The sequence below is a fragment of the Scyliorhinus torazame genome, chromosome 11, assembly GCF_047496885.1.
Source record: "Scyliorhinus torazame isolate Kashiwa2021f chromosome 11, sScyTor2.1, whole genome shotgun sequence".
Taxonomy (NCBI): Eukaryota; Metazoa; Chordata; class Chondrichthyes; order Carcharhiniformes; family Scyliorhinidae; genus Scyliorhinus; species Scyliorhinus torazame.
The window spans coordinates 94,328,992-94,343,714 of record NC_092717.1 but is presented as its reverse complement, the minus strand read 5'-3'; positions in this window follow the sequence as shown (position 1 = coordinate 94,343,714).

The following is a 14,723-nucleotide window of genomic DNA, read 5'->3' as shown; positions in this document are numbered from 1 at the left end:
CTGGATCCTCACCTCCCCACTCTTAACATAAGTTCTCAAAACCAGAGCAACGACTTCCGGTGCGGCAGGGATGAGCTAGCCGCACGTTTCGGCGGCTCCAGCTCCGATGGAACTTCGGGCTCTTTTAAGAGCCCCAACGGAGACTTTGATGGCCGGAAAACCCGGTGCGAGGCGCGAGGGAAGGGAGTCCCCCCCGAAAGACGGAGGGAAAAACCGGCGGCGGCGGCTGCAGCCCGAAGAATCGGCAACCAGAAGGTCAGAGGGAGTGGAACAAAATGGCGGCGGAGAAACCACAGGTGACATGGGGGCCTGAGCAGGACGAGGTGGTGAGACGGTGCGTGGACCTGCTGAAGAAGGAGGTAATGACCCCGTTGTTACAGGCAATTGAGGGGCTTAAGGAGACTTTAAAGACCCAGGAGACGGAACTTCGCGTGGTGGAGCAGAAGGTGTCAGGTATTGAGGACGAGGTCCTGGGCCTGGCGGTCAAGACTCAGACGCACGAGGCACTTCATAAAAAGTGTGCTGACAGGATTGAGGCCCTTGAAAATGGAGCACGAAGGAAGAACCTTAGGATACTAGGTCTCCCGGAGGGTGTGGAAGGAGTGGACTGTGGAGCGTACGCAAGTAAGATGCTGAGCTCACTGATGGGTGCTGAGGCCCCTGCGGGCCCCATGGAGGTGGAGTGGGCAAATCGGATCCCGGCGAGAAGACCAAAAGCGGGAGAACCACCGAGGGCGATAATCGTGCGATTCTACCGCCTTAAGGACAGAGAAGAGGTCCTGAGATGGGCTAAAAAGGTGCGGAGTAGCAGATGGGAGAATGCGGTGGTAAGGATCTACCAGGATTGGAGTGCGGAGGTGGCGAGAAGGAGGGCGAGCTTCAACCGAGCCAAAGAGGTTTTGCACAAAAGGAAGGTGAAGTTTGGGATGCTGCAGCCGGCAAGACTATGGGTCACGTATCAGGAGAGACACTATTATTTCGAGACGGCGGAGGAAGCATGGTCCTTCATCAATGAAGAGAAACTGGACCGGAACTGAGGGACTGATGCTGCAGGGAACTGTTATTGTTATTGTTTTTGTTAATGTGATGGTGAAAGTTAATCGAGAAGTAAACAGGGAAGGGGGGGCGACACTGGGGAAATGTGGGCGCCGGTGAGGGGGGAGAGGCGGGACATAGTCGGAGAATGGGGAAGGAGAGGGGGAGGGGAAAGGGAGCTGCGCCATAAGAGGCGGGTCAGGTAAAGGGATGTTCCCGCGCCAGAAAGAATAAGGCGGGAAAACAGGCGCAAGGCGGATGGGAGTTCCCTCACACCGGGGGGGGTCGAGGAGCGAGCAGGAGTAGCCGGGGTCAGTTGAAGTCAGCTGACTTACGGAAGTGATATGGGGGGTGCAATCAAGCTAGATAGGGATCTAGCGGGGTGGGGGGAGGGGGGGGGGGGTGAACAACTGGGTTGCTGCTGCGGAAATCCAAAAGGAAATGGCTAAAGAGAGGGTGGTCGGGGGCGGAATGCGACGCTGGGGGAGCGAGCGGGAGCGCGGAGGCGGGATATGGGACTGGCCTAGAGAAGGTAATGGCTAGTCGACACGGGAGGGGGGCAGGTAGCCCCCCAGTGAGGCTGATCACGTGGAACGTGAGAGGCCTGAATGGACCGATAAAAAGGGCCCGAGCGCTCGCGCATTTGAAAGGACTAAGGGCAGACGTGGTTATGCTCCAAGAGACGCACCTAAAGGTGGCGGACCAAGTTAGGCTAAGGAAAGGATGGGTGGGACAGGTGTTCCACTCAGGACTGGACGCAAAGAACAGAGGGGTGGCCATTTTGGTGGGGAAACGGGTAGCATTTGAAGCAAAGAACATCGTAGCAGATAGTGGAGGTAGATATGTAATGGTGAGTGGTAGGCTGGAGGGAATGGAGGTCGTGTTGGTTAATGTGTATGCCCCAAATTGGGACGATGCGGGGTTCATGAGACGGATGCTGGGGCGTATTCCGGACCTGGAGGCAGGAAATTTGATTTTAGGAGGGGACTTCAATACGGTGCTGGACCCGGGGCTAGATAGATCCAGCTCAAGGACTGGAAGAAGGCCGGCAGCGGCCAAGGTACTTAAGGGGTTTATGGACCAAATGGGGGGAGTGGATCCATGGCGATTCCTTAGACCCAGGGCTAGGGAGTATTCCTTCTTCTCCCACGTCCATAAGGTGTAGTCCCGGATAGATTTTTTTGTTTTGGGAAGGTCGTTGATCTCTAGGGTGGAAGAAGCTGAATACTCAGCCATAGCGGTTTCGGATCATGCCCCACATTGGGTGGACCTGGAAGTAGGAGAGGACAGGGAGCAGAGAACACTCTGGCAATTAGATGTGGGACTGATGGCAGATGAGGGAGTGTGTGCAAGAGTGAGGGGGTGTATCGAGAGATACCTGGAGGTCAATGACGACGGCGAGGTCCCTGTGGGAGTGGTCTGGGAAGCACTAAAAGCGGTGGTCAGAGGAGAGCTGATTTCTATTGGGGCCCACAAAAGGAAAACAGAGGCCAAGGAAAGGGATAGATTACTGGGGGAGATTTTAAGGGTGGACAGGGAATTTGCAGAGACCCCGGAGAGGAGCTGTACAGGGAGAGGAGACGATTCCAGACCGAGTTTGACCTTCTGACCACCAGAAAGGCGGAGGTACTGTGGAGGAAGGCACAGGGGAGGAGGTATGAATATGGGGAAAAGGCTAGTCGCCTGTTGGCACACCAACTGCGAAAGAGGGCAGCAGCGAGGGAGATAGGAGGAATTAGGGATGAAAGGGGAGACACTGTGCGAAGGGCAGGAAAGATAAATGAGGTGTTTAAGACCTTTTATGAAGAACTGTATAGGTCTCAGCCCCCAGAGGGAGAGGAGGGGATGCGGCAGTTCCTGGACCAGTTGAGGTTCCCGAAAGTGGAGGCGCAGGCGGTGGCAGGCCTGGGGGCTCCGATTGAGGTGAACGAGGTTATTAAGGGACTGGGAAGCATGCAAGCAGGGAAGGCTCCGGGTCGGACGGGTTCCCGGTGGAATTCTACAGAAAATATGTGGACTTGTTGGCCCCGTTGTTGGCGAGGACATTCAATGAGGCCAGGGAAGGGGGGACACTACCCCCGACAATGTCGGAGGCGACGATATCGCTAATTTTGAAGAGGGACAAAGATCCGATGCAGTGTGGGTCCTATAGACCTATTTCACTATTGAACGTGGACGCCAAACTGCTAGCAAAGGTGCTGGCATCGAGGATAGAGGACTGTGTCCCAGGGGTGGTGCACGAAGACCAGACAGGGTTCGTAAAAGGGAGACAATTGAATGTTAACGTGCGACGGCTATTAGGGGTGATAATGATGCCCTCAGAGGAGGGGGAGGCAGAGATAGTGGCGGCAATGGACGCAGAGAAGGCATTTGATAGGGTGGAGTGGGAGTATTTATGGGAAGTGTTAAGGAGGTTTGGGTTTGGGAACGGATTTATTCGCTGGGTTAGACTACTTTATGGGGCACCAACGGCAAGCGTAGTTACAGGTCGACATAGATCGGAGTATTTCCGATTATATAGGGGAACAAGACAGGGATGCCCGCTGTCTCCATTGTTGTTTGCGCTGGCAATTGAACCTCTGGCCATGGCGCTGAGAGACTCCAGGAAATGGAGAGGGGTGACTATAGGGGGAGAAGAACACCGAGTCTCGTTATACGCGGATGACCTATTGCTATACGTGTCGGACCCAGCGGGGGGGATGATAGAATCTTGAGGAGGTTCGGGGAATTTTCGGGGTATAGGTTAAACATGGGGAAGAGTGAATTATATGTGATACATCCAGGGGACCAGAGTAGAGAGATAGAAGGCTTACCGCTAAGGAAAGTGGAAAGAAACTTCCGATACTTGGGGATTCAGATCGCTAGGAGCTGGGGAACCTTGCACAGACTTAATCTGACATGGCTGGTAGAACAAATGGAGGAGGACTTTAGGAGGTGGGACATGCAGCCTTTATCGCTGGCGGGCAGGGTGCAAGCAATTAAGATGATGGTCCTCCCGAGGTTCTTATTTGTATTTCAATGTCTCCCTATTTTAATCACCAGGACCTTTTTTAATAAAATAGATAGGAGCATTACGAGCTTTGTGTGGGCAGGGAAAGTTCCGAGAGTAAGGAGGGGGTTCCTTCAGCGCAGTAGGGACAGAGGAGGACTGGCACTACCGAACTTGGGAGATTATTATTGGGCCGCCAATGTGGCAATGATACGTAGATGGATGATGGAGGGTGAGGGAGCGGCGTGGAAAAGGCTGGAGAGAAGGTCCTGTAAAGGGACGAGTCTAGAGGCGCTGGTGACGGCGCCGCTACCGTTCTCACCGAAAAAGTACACCACTAACCCGGTGGTGGCGGCAACACTGAACATATGGGGACAGTGGAGGCGACAGAGAGGGGTGCGGGGAGCCCTGGTGGGGTCCCCTATCAGGAACAACCATAGGTTCGCCCCAGGAAGAATGGATGGAGGATTTCAGAGCTGGTACCAGTTGGGAATTAGGAAGGTGGGAGATTTATTCATAGATGGGACTTTTGCGAGCTTGGGAGCACTGGAGGAAAAGTATAAGTTACCCCGGGGGAATTTCTTGAGATATATGCAGGTGAGGGCGTTTACTAGACAACAGGTGAGGGAATTTCCGCGGCTCCCGACACAGGGGATACAGGACAGGATGCTTTCAGGGGTGTGGGTCGGAGAGGGCAAGGTGTCAGAGATTTATAGAGAGATGAGGGAAGAGGGGGAGGAGTCGGTGGGCGAACTAAAAAGAAAGTGGGAAGAAGAATTAGGGGAGGAGATAGAGGAGGGTATGTGGGCTGATGCCCTAAGCAGGGTAAATTCCTCTTCCTCATGCGCCAGGCTTAGCCTGATTCAATTTAAGGTGCTACATAGAGCACACATAACGGGGGCAAGATTGAGCAGGTTCTTTGGAGTGGAGGACAAATGTGGGAGGTGTGGCGGGAGCCCGGCAAACCACGCACATATGTTTTGGGCGTGCCCGGCTCTGGAAGGGTATTGGAAGGGAGTGACGGGTGTGATTTCGCAGGTGGTGAAGGCCCGGGTCAAACCAGGCTGGGGGTTAGCTCTATTTGGAGTTGCGGAAGAGCCGGGAGTGCAGGAGGCGAAAGAGGCCGATGTCGTGGCCTTTGCGTCCCTCGTAGCCCGGCGCAGGATCCTACTCATGTGGAAGGAGGCGAAACCCCCCGGACTGGAGGCCTGGGTAAACGATATGGCGGGGTTTATTAAACTGGAGCAGATAAAGTTTGCCCTGAGAGGATCGGCTCAAGGGTTCACCAGGCGGTGGCAGCCATTTCTCGACTACCTAGGGGAACGTTAGAGGGAAGACAGATGACCAGCTGCAGCAACCCAGGGGGGAGGGGGGCGGGGGGGGGGGGGGGTGGAGGGGGGGAGGAGGTTTAGTTGAGTATAGGACAATAGAGTACAAGGTTTTGTTACTTGTATATTATTATTATTATTATTGTTAAAAAGTTAAAAAATTTATGTTTTGTTATTGTTATCGTTTCGCTTGTTTTGTAAGCGGGAAAAATGTTGCTCAGGGAAAACAAATTTCAATAAAATATATTTTTTTTAAAAACCAGAGCAACAAACACAGAAAGCAAACAAACAATCCCCCAAGGTCCGGGAGCAGAGGCCCCCCCCCTCCTCCCTTTACATCTTATCAGTTCCATCACCTTCAAACTGAGCCGAAAACAATAGAAGAAATATCAAGCAGGATAAGAAAAAAACATTTTTTGCATGCAAAAACTCGAACATCTTTTCTTTTTTCTTTCCCCCCTAGAACATCGCAACTTAAAAACTTTTTTTACTGTGCCTCGGTACATACAGCAACGGATCAAAATCAAACTAATAGAACATAGAACATAGAACATAGAACAATACAGCGCAGTACAGGCCCTTCGGCCCACGATGTTGCACCGAAACAAAAGCCATCTAACCTACACTATACCATTATCATCCATATGTTTATCCAATAAACTTTTAAATGCCCTTAATGTTGGCGAGTTCACTACTGTAGCAGGTAGGGCATTCCACGGCCTCACTACTCTTTGCGTAAAGAACCTACCCCTGACCTCTGTCCTATATCTATTACCCCTCAGTTTAAGGCTATGTCCCCTCGTGCTAGCCATTTCCATCCGCGGGAGAAGGCTCTCACTGTCCACCCTATCTAACCCTCTGATCATTTTGTATGCCTCTATTAAGTCTCCTCTTAACCTTCTTCTCTCTAACGAAAACAACCTCAAGTCCATCAGCCTTTCCTCATAAGATTTTCCCTCCATACCAGGCAACATCCTGGTAAATCTCCTCTGCACCCGTTCCAAAGCCTCCACGTCCTTCCTATAATGCGGTGACCAGAACTGTACGCAATATTCCAAATGCGGCCGTACCAGAGTTCTGTACAGCTGCAACATGACCTCCTGACTCCGGAACTCAATCCCTCTACCAATAAAGGCCAACACTCCATAGGCCTTCTTCACCACCCTATCAACCTGGGTGGCAACTTTCAGGGATCTATGTACATGGACACCTAGATCCCTCTGCTCATCCACACTTTCAAGAACTTTTCCATTAGCCACATATTCCACATTCCTGTTTTTCCTTCCAAAGTGAATCACCTCACACTTCTCTACATTAAACTCCATTTGCCACCTCTCAGCCCAGCACTGCAGCTTATCTATATCCCTCTGTAACCTGCTACTTCCTTCCTCACTATCGACAACACCACCGACTTTAGTATCGTCTGCAAATTTACTCACCCACCCTTCTGCGCCTTCCTCTAGGTCATTGATAAAAATGACAAACAGCAACGGCCCCAGAACAGATCCTTGTGGTACTCCACTTGTGACAGAACTCCATTCTGAACATTTCCCATCAACCACCACCCTCTGTCTTCTTTCAGCTAGCCAATTTCTGATCCACGTCTCTAAATCACCCTCAATCCCCAGCCTCCGTATTTTCTGCAATAGCCTACCGTGGGGAACCTTATCAAACGCTTTGCTGAAATCCATATACACCACATCAACTGCTCTACCCTCGTCTACCTGTTCAGTCACCTTCTCAAAGAACTCGATAAGGTTTGTGAGGCATGACCTACCCTTCACAAAGCCATGCTGACTATCCCTGATCATATTATTCCTATCTAGATGATTATAAATCTTGTCTCTTATAATGCCCTCCAAGACTTTACCCACTACAGACGTGAGGCTCACCGGTCTATAGTTGCCGGGGTTGTCTCTGCTCCCCTTTTTGAACAAAGGGACCACATTTGCTATCCTCCAGTCCTCTGGCACTATTCCTGTATCCAATGATGACATAAAAATCAAAGCCAATGGTCCAGCAATCTCTTCCCTGGCCTCCCAGAGAATCCTAGGATAAATCCCATCAGGCCCCGGGGACTTATCTATTTTCAGCCTGTCCAGAATTGCCAACACCTCTTCCCTACTTACCTCAATGCCATCTAATCTATTTACCTGGAGCTCAGCATTCTCCTCCACAACATTATCTTTTTCCTGAGTGAATACTGACGAAAAATATTCATTTAGTATCTCGCCTATCTCTTCAGACTCTACACACAACTTCCCATCCCTGTCCTTGACTGGTCCTACTCTGTCCCTAGTCATTCGCTTATTCCTGACATACCTATAGAAAGCTTTTGGGTTTTCCTTGATCCTTCCTGCCAAATACTTCTCATGTCCCCTCCTTGCTCGTCTTATCTCTCTCTTTAGATCCTTCCTCGCTACCTTGTAACTATCCATCGCCCCAACTGAAACTTCACACCTCATCTTCACATAGGCCTCCTTCTTCCTCTTAACAAGAGATTCCACTTCTTTGGTAAACCACGGTTCCCTCGCTCGGCACCTTCCTCCCTGCCTGACCGGTACATACTTATCAAGAACACGCAATATCTGATCCTTGAACAAGCTCCACTTATCCAGTGTGTCCAAAACTTGCAGCCTACTTATCCACCTTATCCCCCCCAAGTCACGTCTAATGGCATCATAATTTCCCTTCCCCCAGCTATAACTCTTGCCCTGCGGTGTATACTTATCCCTTTCCATCGTTAACGTAAACGTCACCGAATTGTGGTCACTGTCCCCAAAGTGCTCACCTACCTCCAAATCCAACACCTGGCCTGGTTCATTACCCAAAACCAAATCCAATGTGGCCTCACCTCTTGTTGGCCTGTCAACAAACTGTGTCAGGAAACCCTCCTGCACACACTGAACAAAAAACGACCCATCTAATGTACTCGAACTATATCTTTTCCAGTCAATATTTGGAAAGTTAAAGTCTCCCATAATAACTACCCTGTTACTTTCGCTCATATCCAGGATCATCTTCGCCATCCTTTCCTCTACATCCCTAGAACTATTTGGAGGCCTATAGAAAACTCCCAACAGGGTGACCTCTCCCTTCCTGTTTCTAACCTCAGCCCATACTACCTCGGAAGATGAGTCCCCATCTAGCATCCTCTCCGCCACCGTAATACTGCTCTTGACTAGCAGCGCCACACCTCCTCCTCTTTTGCCTCCTTCCCTGAGCTTACTAAAACACCTAAACCCCGGAACCTGCAACATCCATTCCTGTCCCTGCTCTATCCACGTCTCCGAAATGGCCACAACATCGAAGTCCCAGGTACCAACCCATGCTGCCAGTTCCCCTACCTTATTTCGTATACTCCTGGCATTGAAGTAGACACACTTCAAACCACCTACCTGAACACTGGCCCCCTCCTCCGACGTCAAATCTGAGCTCCTGACCTCTATACTCTCATTCTCCCTTACCCTAAAACTACAATCCAGGTTCCCATGCCCCTGCTGCATTAGTTTAAACCCCCCCAAAGAGCACTAACAAATCTCCCCCCCAGGATATTTGTGCCCCGCAGGTTCAGATGTAGACCATCCTGTCTGTAGAGGTCCCACCTTCCCCAGAAAGCGCCCCAGTTATCCAGAAATCTGAATCCCTCCCGCCTGCACCATCCCTGTAGCCACGTGTTTAATTGCTCTCTCTCCCTATTCCTCATCTCACTATCACGTGGCACGGGCAACAACCCAGAGATAACAACTCTGTTTGTTCTAGTTCTGAGCTTCCATCCTAGCTCCCTGAAAGCCTGCCTGACATCCTTATCCCCTTTCCTACCTATGTCGTTAGTGCCAATGTGGACCACGACTTGGGGCTGCTCCCCCTCCCCCTTAAGGACCCGGAAAACACGATCCGAGACATCACGTACCCTTGCACCTGGGAGGCAACATACCAAACGTGAGTCTCTCACGCTCCCACAAAATCTCCTATCTGTGCCCCTGACTATAGAGTTCCCAATTACTAATGCTCTGCTCCTCTCCCCCCTTCCCTTCTGAGCAACAGGGACAGACTCTGTGCCAGAGGTCTGTACCCCATGGCTTACCCCTGGTAAGTCGTCCCCCCCACAAGTATCCAAAGCGGTATACTTGTTTCTCAGGGGAACGACCGCAGGGGATCCCTGCACTGACTGTTTTTTCCCCGTCCCTCTTACAGTTACCCATCTATCTCCAATCTTTGGTGTAACTAATTCCCTGAAGCTGCTATCTATGACCCCCTCTGCCTCCCGAATGATCCGAAGTTCTTCCAACTCCAGCTCCAGTTCCCTAACTCGGTCTTGGAGGAGCTGGAGATGGCAGCACTTCCTGCAGGTAAAATCAGCAGGGACACTAACGGCATCCCTCACCTCAAACATCCTGCAGGAGGAACATTGCACTCCCTTCCCTGCCATTCCTCTAACTTTCTACCAAGATCTGGCTAACAACTAAATTTAAAAAAAAAATTATTAATAACAATAATAAAATATGGTACTTACCTCACACCAAAGGGTTTTATTATTAGGTTAGAGGAGGAGGGCGGGTGGGAGACACTACACGTGTAGTGTCTCGGGTTTCCTCTCCACCAGAATTTATTGGTGAGGGTCTTCCCAGACGTCCGCGGGTTGACTTCCTGTTCCCACCTTAAACACTCACCACAGACAGCAACCTTTTAAATGGTCCCCTCTGTCTCGCAGCCCCCGCGCTTTTCAAAATTCCCGCGCTGATTCTAAGGTCCCAGCTCTCACTCCCGAACTCAACAGCTGACCTCACCACAGACAGCAACCTTTTAAATGGTCCCCTCTGTCTCGCAGCCCCCGCGCTTTTCAAAAATTCCCGCGCTGATTCTAAGGTCCCAGCTCTCACTCCCGAACTCAACAGCTGACCTCACCACAGACAGCAACCTTTTAAATGGTCCCCTCTGTCTCGCAGCCCCCGCGCTTTTCAAAAATTCCCGCGCTGATTCTAAGGTCCCAGCTCTCACTCCCGAACTCAACAGCTGACCTCACCACAGACAGCAACCTTTTAAATGGTCCCCTCTGTCTCGCAGCCCCCGCGCTTTTCAAAATTCCCGCGCTGATTCTAAGGTCCCAGCTCTCACTCCCGAACTCAACAGCTGACCTGCAAGGCAAGTAAGTTAATCCGAGAGATCCTTCTTTTCCCGATCCCCGCAACTTTAAGTTACAATGAAAGGCTGAGATTTTTTGAATATAAAGAAACCCAAAACTTTTAACTCCGACCACTACCATCTAGATTTTAAAGTAATTATGCCTCTACCAGATTATTGTCCTTCATGAAGACCACCGCCACTTCCGGCGAGCCAAAATATAGTTCCCGGTTCTCGTAGGTCACCCAAAGACGGGCCGGGTAGAGCAGTCCAAATTTTATTCCCTTTGCATACAGGTCCGCCTTTACCTTATTAAAATTGCCCTCCTCTGCAAGTTTTGCTCCCAAGTCTTAATACATCCCGATCTCAGAATCTTCCCACATGAACCGTTTTGTCTGCCCGGCCCACCTCATAATGCGATCCTTGTCCAGGAACCGATGCAGCCTCACCACCATCGACTTCGGAAGCTCACAACACTGGGGCTTACTCATGAGCACCCTGTGAGCCCGGTCCACCTATAACGGCGAACGCATCTTCCCTGAGCATCTTCTCCAGCATCTTCCCTACATACGCATCCGGCATCCGATCCCTCCTTTCCTTCTGGCAGACTGACGATCCGTATATTCTGCCTGCGAGAACGATTCTCCAGGTCCTCCACCTTCTCCAACAGCCGTTTCTGCCGATCCTGTAGGATATTAATTTCCATTGCCATCGCAGTGGACTGGTCCCCTTGTTCCGCCGCCAGCTCCTGTAACTTTTGGATCGCCTGTCCCTGGGTCGTCACTTTCTCCTCCACCCGGTCGACCACCTCCTTAATCGAGGCCATCGCCCAGGTCAGGTCCTCCGCACACTCCTTACAATGCCGGGCGTACTTCTCATCCAAGTATTTAACCCACTGGTCCATCGTCCATTGAGCTGGTGTGGTCAAACTTTGCTTCTCTGCCATTGCATCCACCAAACTCTGAACTTCACTCCAAACCAACTTTTGATTTCTTCTTTTATGATTATTTCTTGGGTGCAGCTCCATAAACTAGGGGTTGTCTTCCTCTCCTCTCACTTTTATCCACTTATGTTGAACTATTCCAGCGGAAATCTAGCTTAAAAGCAGTTAGAAGACCACTAAGAGCGGGAGCTGCTATATGTGCGACCGTTCACTCCATGGTCGCCTGTTTTATTGTGAATGTTAGGTAGGAAAATTAAGGATTTTGATTGAACACCACTATCAGACCACTACCACTGCTAATGTTCAAGATGCTCCATTACCATCTTAAGGCAAATAGAAATGTGGCTTTGCCAACATATACAATAAATTGCATTTATACAATAAAACCTCCCATAACATTTCACAGAAGTATAAATATTGGCATTGAGCCAAAAAGGTCACACTTCAACATGTCCAATGCATAGGTTTTAAGGAGTGTATTCAGAGGAGAGAGGCATCGGGATTTAGGGACGTAATTTCAGAGTTTAGGGCTAAGACAACTGCCAACGTTGAGGCAAAGAAAATTGGATGCGGTGGGTGAAGGTGTATATGGTGTGAGAATTGGAGGACGTCGGTGTTCTTGGGGGTTTGCAGGAGGTTACAGAGGCCATTTGAAGAACAAGTGGAAAAACATGAGGGCTTGGTTTACTTTCATAGCAATCCACAATGCACTATAAAATGTAGCTTTTAGATTTCTCCAGCTGTAGGTGGACAGACATGTGCAAACCTGTCGGGAAAGAAGCAGAGCAGCACTAACTACAGAACACAGGCTGCTGCCCTCGTAAAATCAGCTGAAGTGTTACTTTATAGGTAAAGATATGAGTGCAATAAATTAAGTGCATTATGCAGCTTCTGCAATTTCAAAGAAATTTATGGTTTCTGATGTATTTCTACAGAAGTATTTTTTTAAAGACAAAGCATTGAATTGGAACAGTAATAAATACTATACCAAACGGACAGCATCCATTTTCCTGTTACACAAATCTACTTTAAGAAGTAGTGTGCTAATTGGTTAAAATTGTTGTTATAATGTAGAAAGAGAGGGGGAGAGAAAAGGAAATGACATGTCCCAAAGTGCTTCACCGTGTGAGAAGCTTGGGGAATCCCCAATTTAAGATTTTCTTGCTGATTAACAAGATCTAACTTGAATGCTGACTGATTGTGCACTTCTTTGATGTCATTGTTACGCAAAACTATATTGTTAATCCAGTTTGTGATACTCTGGGGAATTGTGATTTGGACCTTCATTGACCAAATTGTAAAAAGATAAACTTCAGCAGATATTTAACAGAGTATGCAAACAGACAATCTGCTGCATAAGGTAGGAGAGCACTTTGGGGACAGTGACCACAATTCGGTGACGTTTACGTTAACGATGGAAAGGGATAAGTATACACCGCAGGGCAAGAGTTATAGCTGGGGGAAGGGCAATTATGATGCCATTAGACGTGACTTGGGGGGGATAAGGTGGAGAAGTAGGCTGCAAGTGTTGGGCACACTGGATAAGTGGAGCTTGTTCAAGGATCAGCTACTGCGTGTTCTTGATAAGTATGTACCGGTCAGGCAGGGAGGAAGGCGTCGAGCGAGGGAACCGTGGTTTACCAAGGAAGTGGAATCTCTTGTTAAGAGGAAGAAGGAGGCCTATGTGAAGATGAGGTGTGAAGTTTCAGTTGGGGCGATGGATAGTTACAAGGTAGCGAGGAAGGATCTAAAGAAGAGCTAAGACGAGCAAGGAGGGGACATGAGAAGTATTTGGCAGGAAGGATCAAGGAAAACCCAAAAGCTTTCTATAGGTATGTCAGGAATAAGCGAATGACTAGGGAAAGAGTAGGACCAGTCAAGGACAGGGATGGGAAATTGTGTGCGGAGTCTGAAGAGATAGGCGAGATACTAAATGAATATTTTTCGTCAGTATTCACTCAGGAAAAAGATAATGTTGTGGAGGAGAATGCTGAGCCCCAGGCTAATAGAATAGATGGCATTGAGGTACGTAGGGAAGAGGTGTTGGCAATTCTGGACAGGCTGAAAATAGATAAGTCCCCGGGACCTGATGGGATTTATCCTAGGATTCTCTGGGAGGCCAGGGAAGAGATTGCTGGACCTTTGGCTTTGATTTTTATGTCATCATTGGCTACAGGAATAGTGCCAGAGGACTGGAGGACAGCAAATGTGGTCCCTTTGTTCAAAAAGGGGAGCAGAAACAACCCCGGCAACTATAGACCGGTGAGCCTCACGTCTGTAGTGGGTAAAGTCTTGGAGGGGATTATAAGAGACAAGATTTATAATCATCTAGATAGGAATAATATGATCAGGGATAGTCAGCATGGCTTTGTGAAGGGTAGGTCATGCCTCACAACCTTATTGAGTTCTTTGAGAAGGTGACTGAACAGGTAGATGAGGGTAGAGCAGTTGATGTGGTGTATATGGATTTCAGCAAAGCGTTTGATAAGGTTCCCCACGGTAGGCTATTGCAGAAAATACGGAGGCTGGGGATTGAGGGTGATTTAGAGATGTGGATCAGAAATTGGCTAGCTGGAAGAAGATGGTGGTTGATGGGAAATGTTCAGAATGGAGTACAGTCACAAGTGGAGTACCACAAGGATCTGTTCTGGGGCCGTTGCTGTTTGTCATTTTTATCAATGACCTAGAGGAAGGCGCAGAAGGGTGGGTGAGTAAATTTGCAGACGATACTAAAGTCGGTGGTGTTGTCGATAGTGTGGAAGGATGTAGCAGGTTGCAGAGGGATATAGATAAGCTGCAGAGCTGGGCTGAGAGGTGGCAAATGGAGTTTAATGTAGAGAAGTGTGAGGTGATTCACTTTGGAAGGAATAACAGGAATGCGAAATATTTGGCTAATGGTAAAGTTCTTGAAAGTGTGGATGAGCAGAGGGATCTAGGTGTCCATGTACATAGATCCCTGAAAGTTGCCACCCAGGTTGATAGGGTTGTGAAGAAGGCCTATGGAGTGTTGGCCTTTATTGGTAGAGGGATTGAGTTCCGGAGTCGGGCGGTCATGTTGCAGCTGTACAGAACTCTGGTACGGCCGCATTTGGAGTATTGCGTACAGTTCTGGTCACCGCATTATAGGAAGGACGTGGAGGCTTTGGAGCGGGTGCAGAGGAGATTTACCAGGATGTTGCCTGGTATGGAGGGAAAATCTTATGAGGAAAGGCTGATGGACTTGAGGTTGTTTTCGTTGGAGAGAAGAAGGTTAAGAGGAGACTTAATAGAGGCATACAAAATGATCAGGGGGTTGGATAGGGTG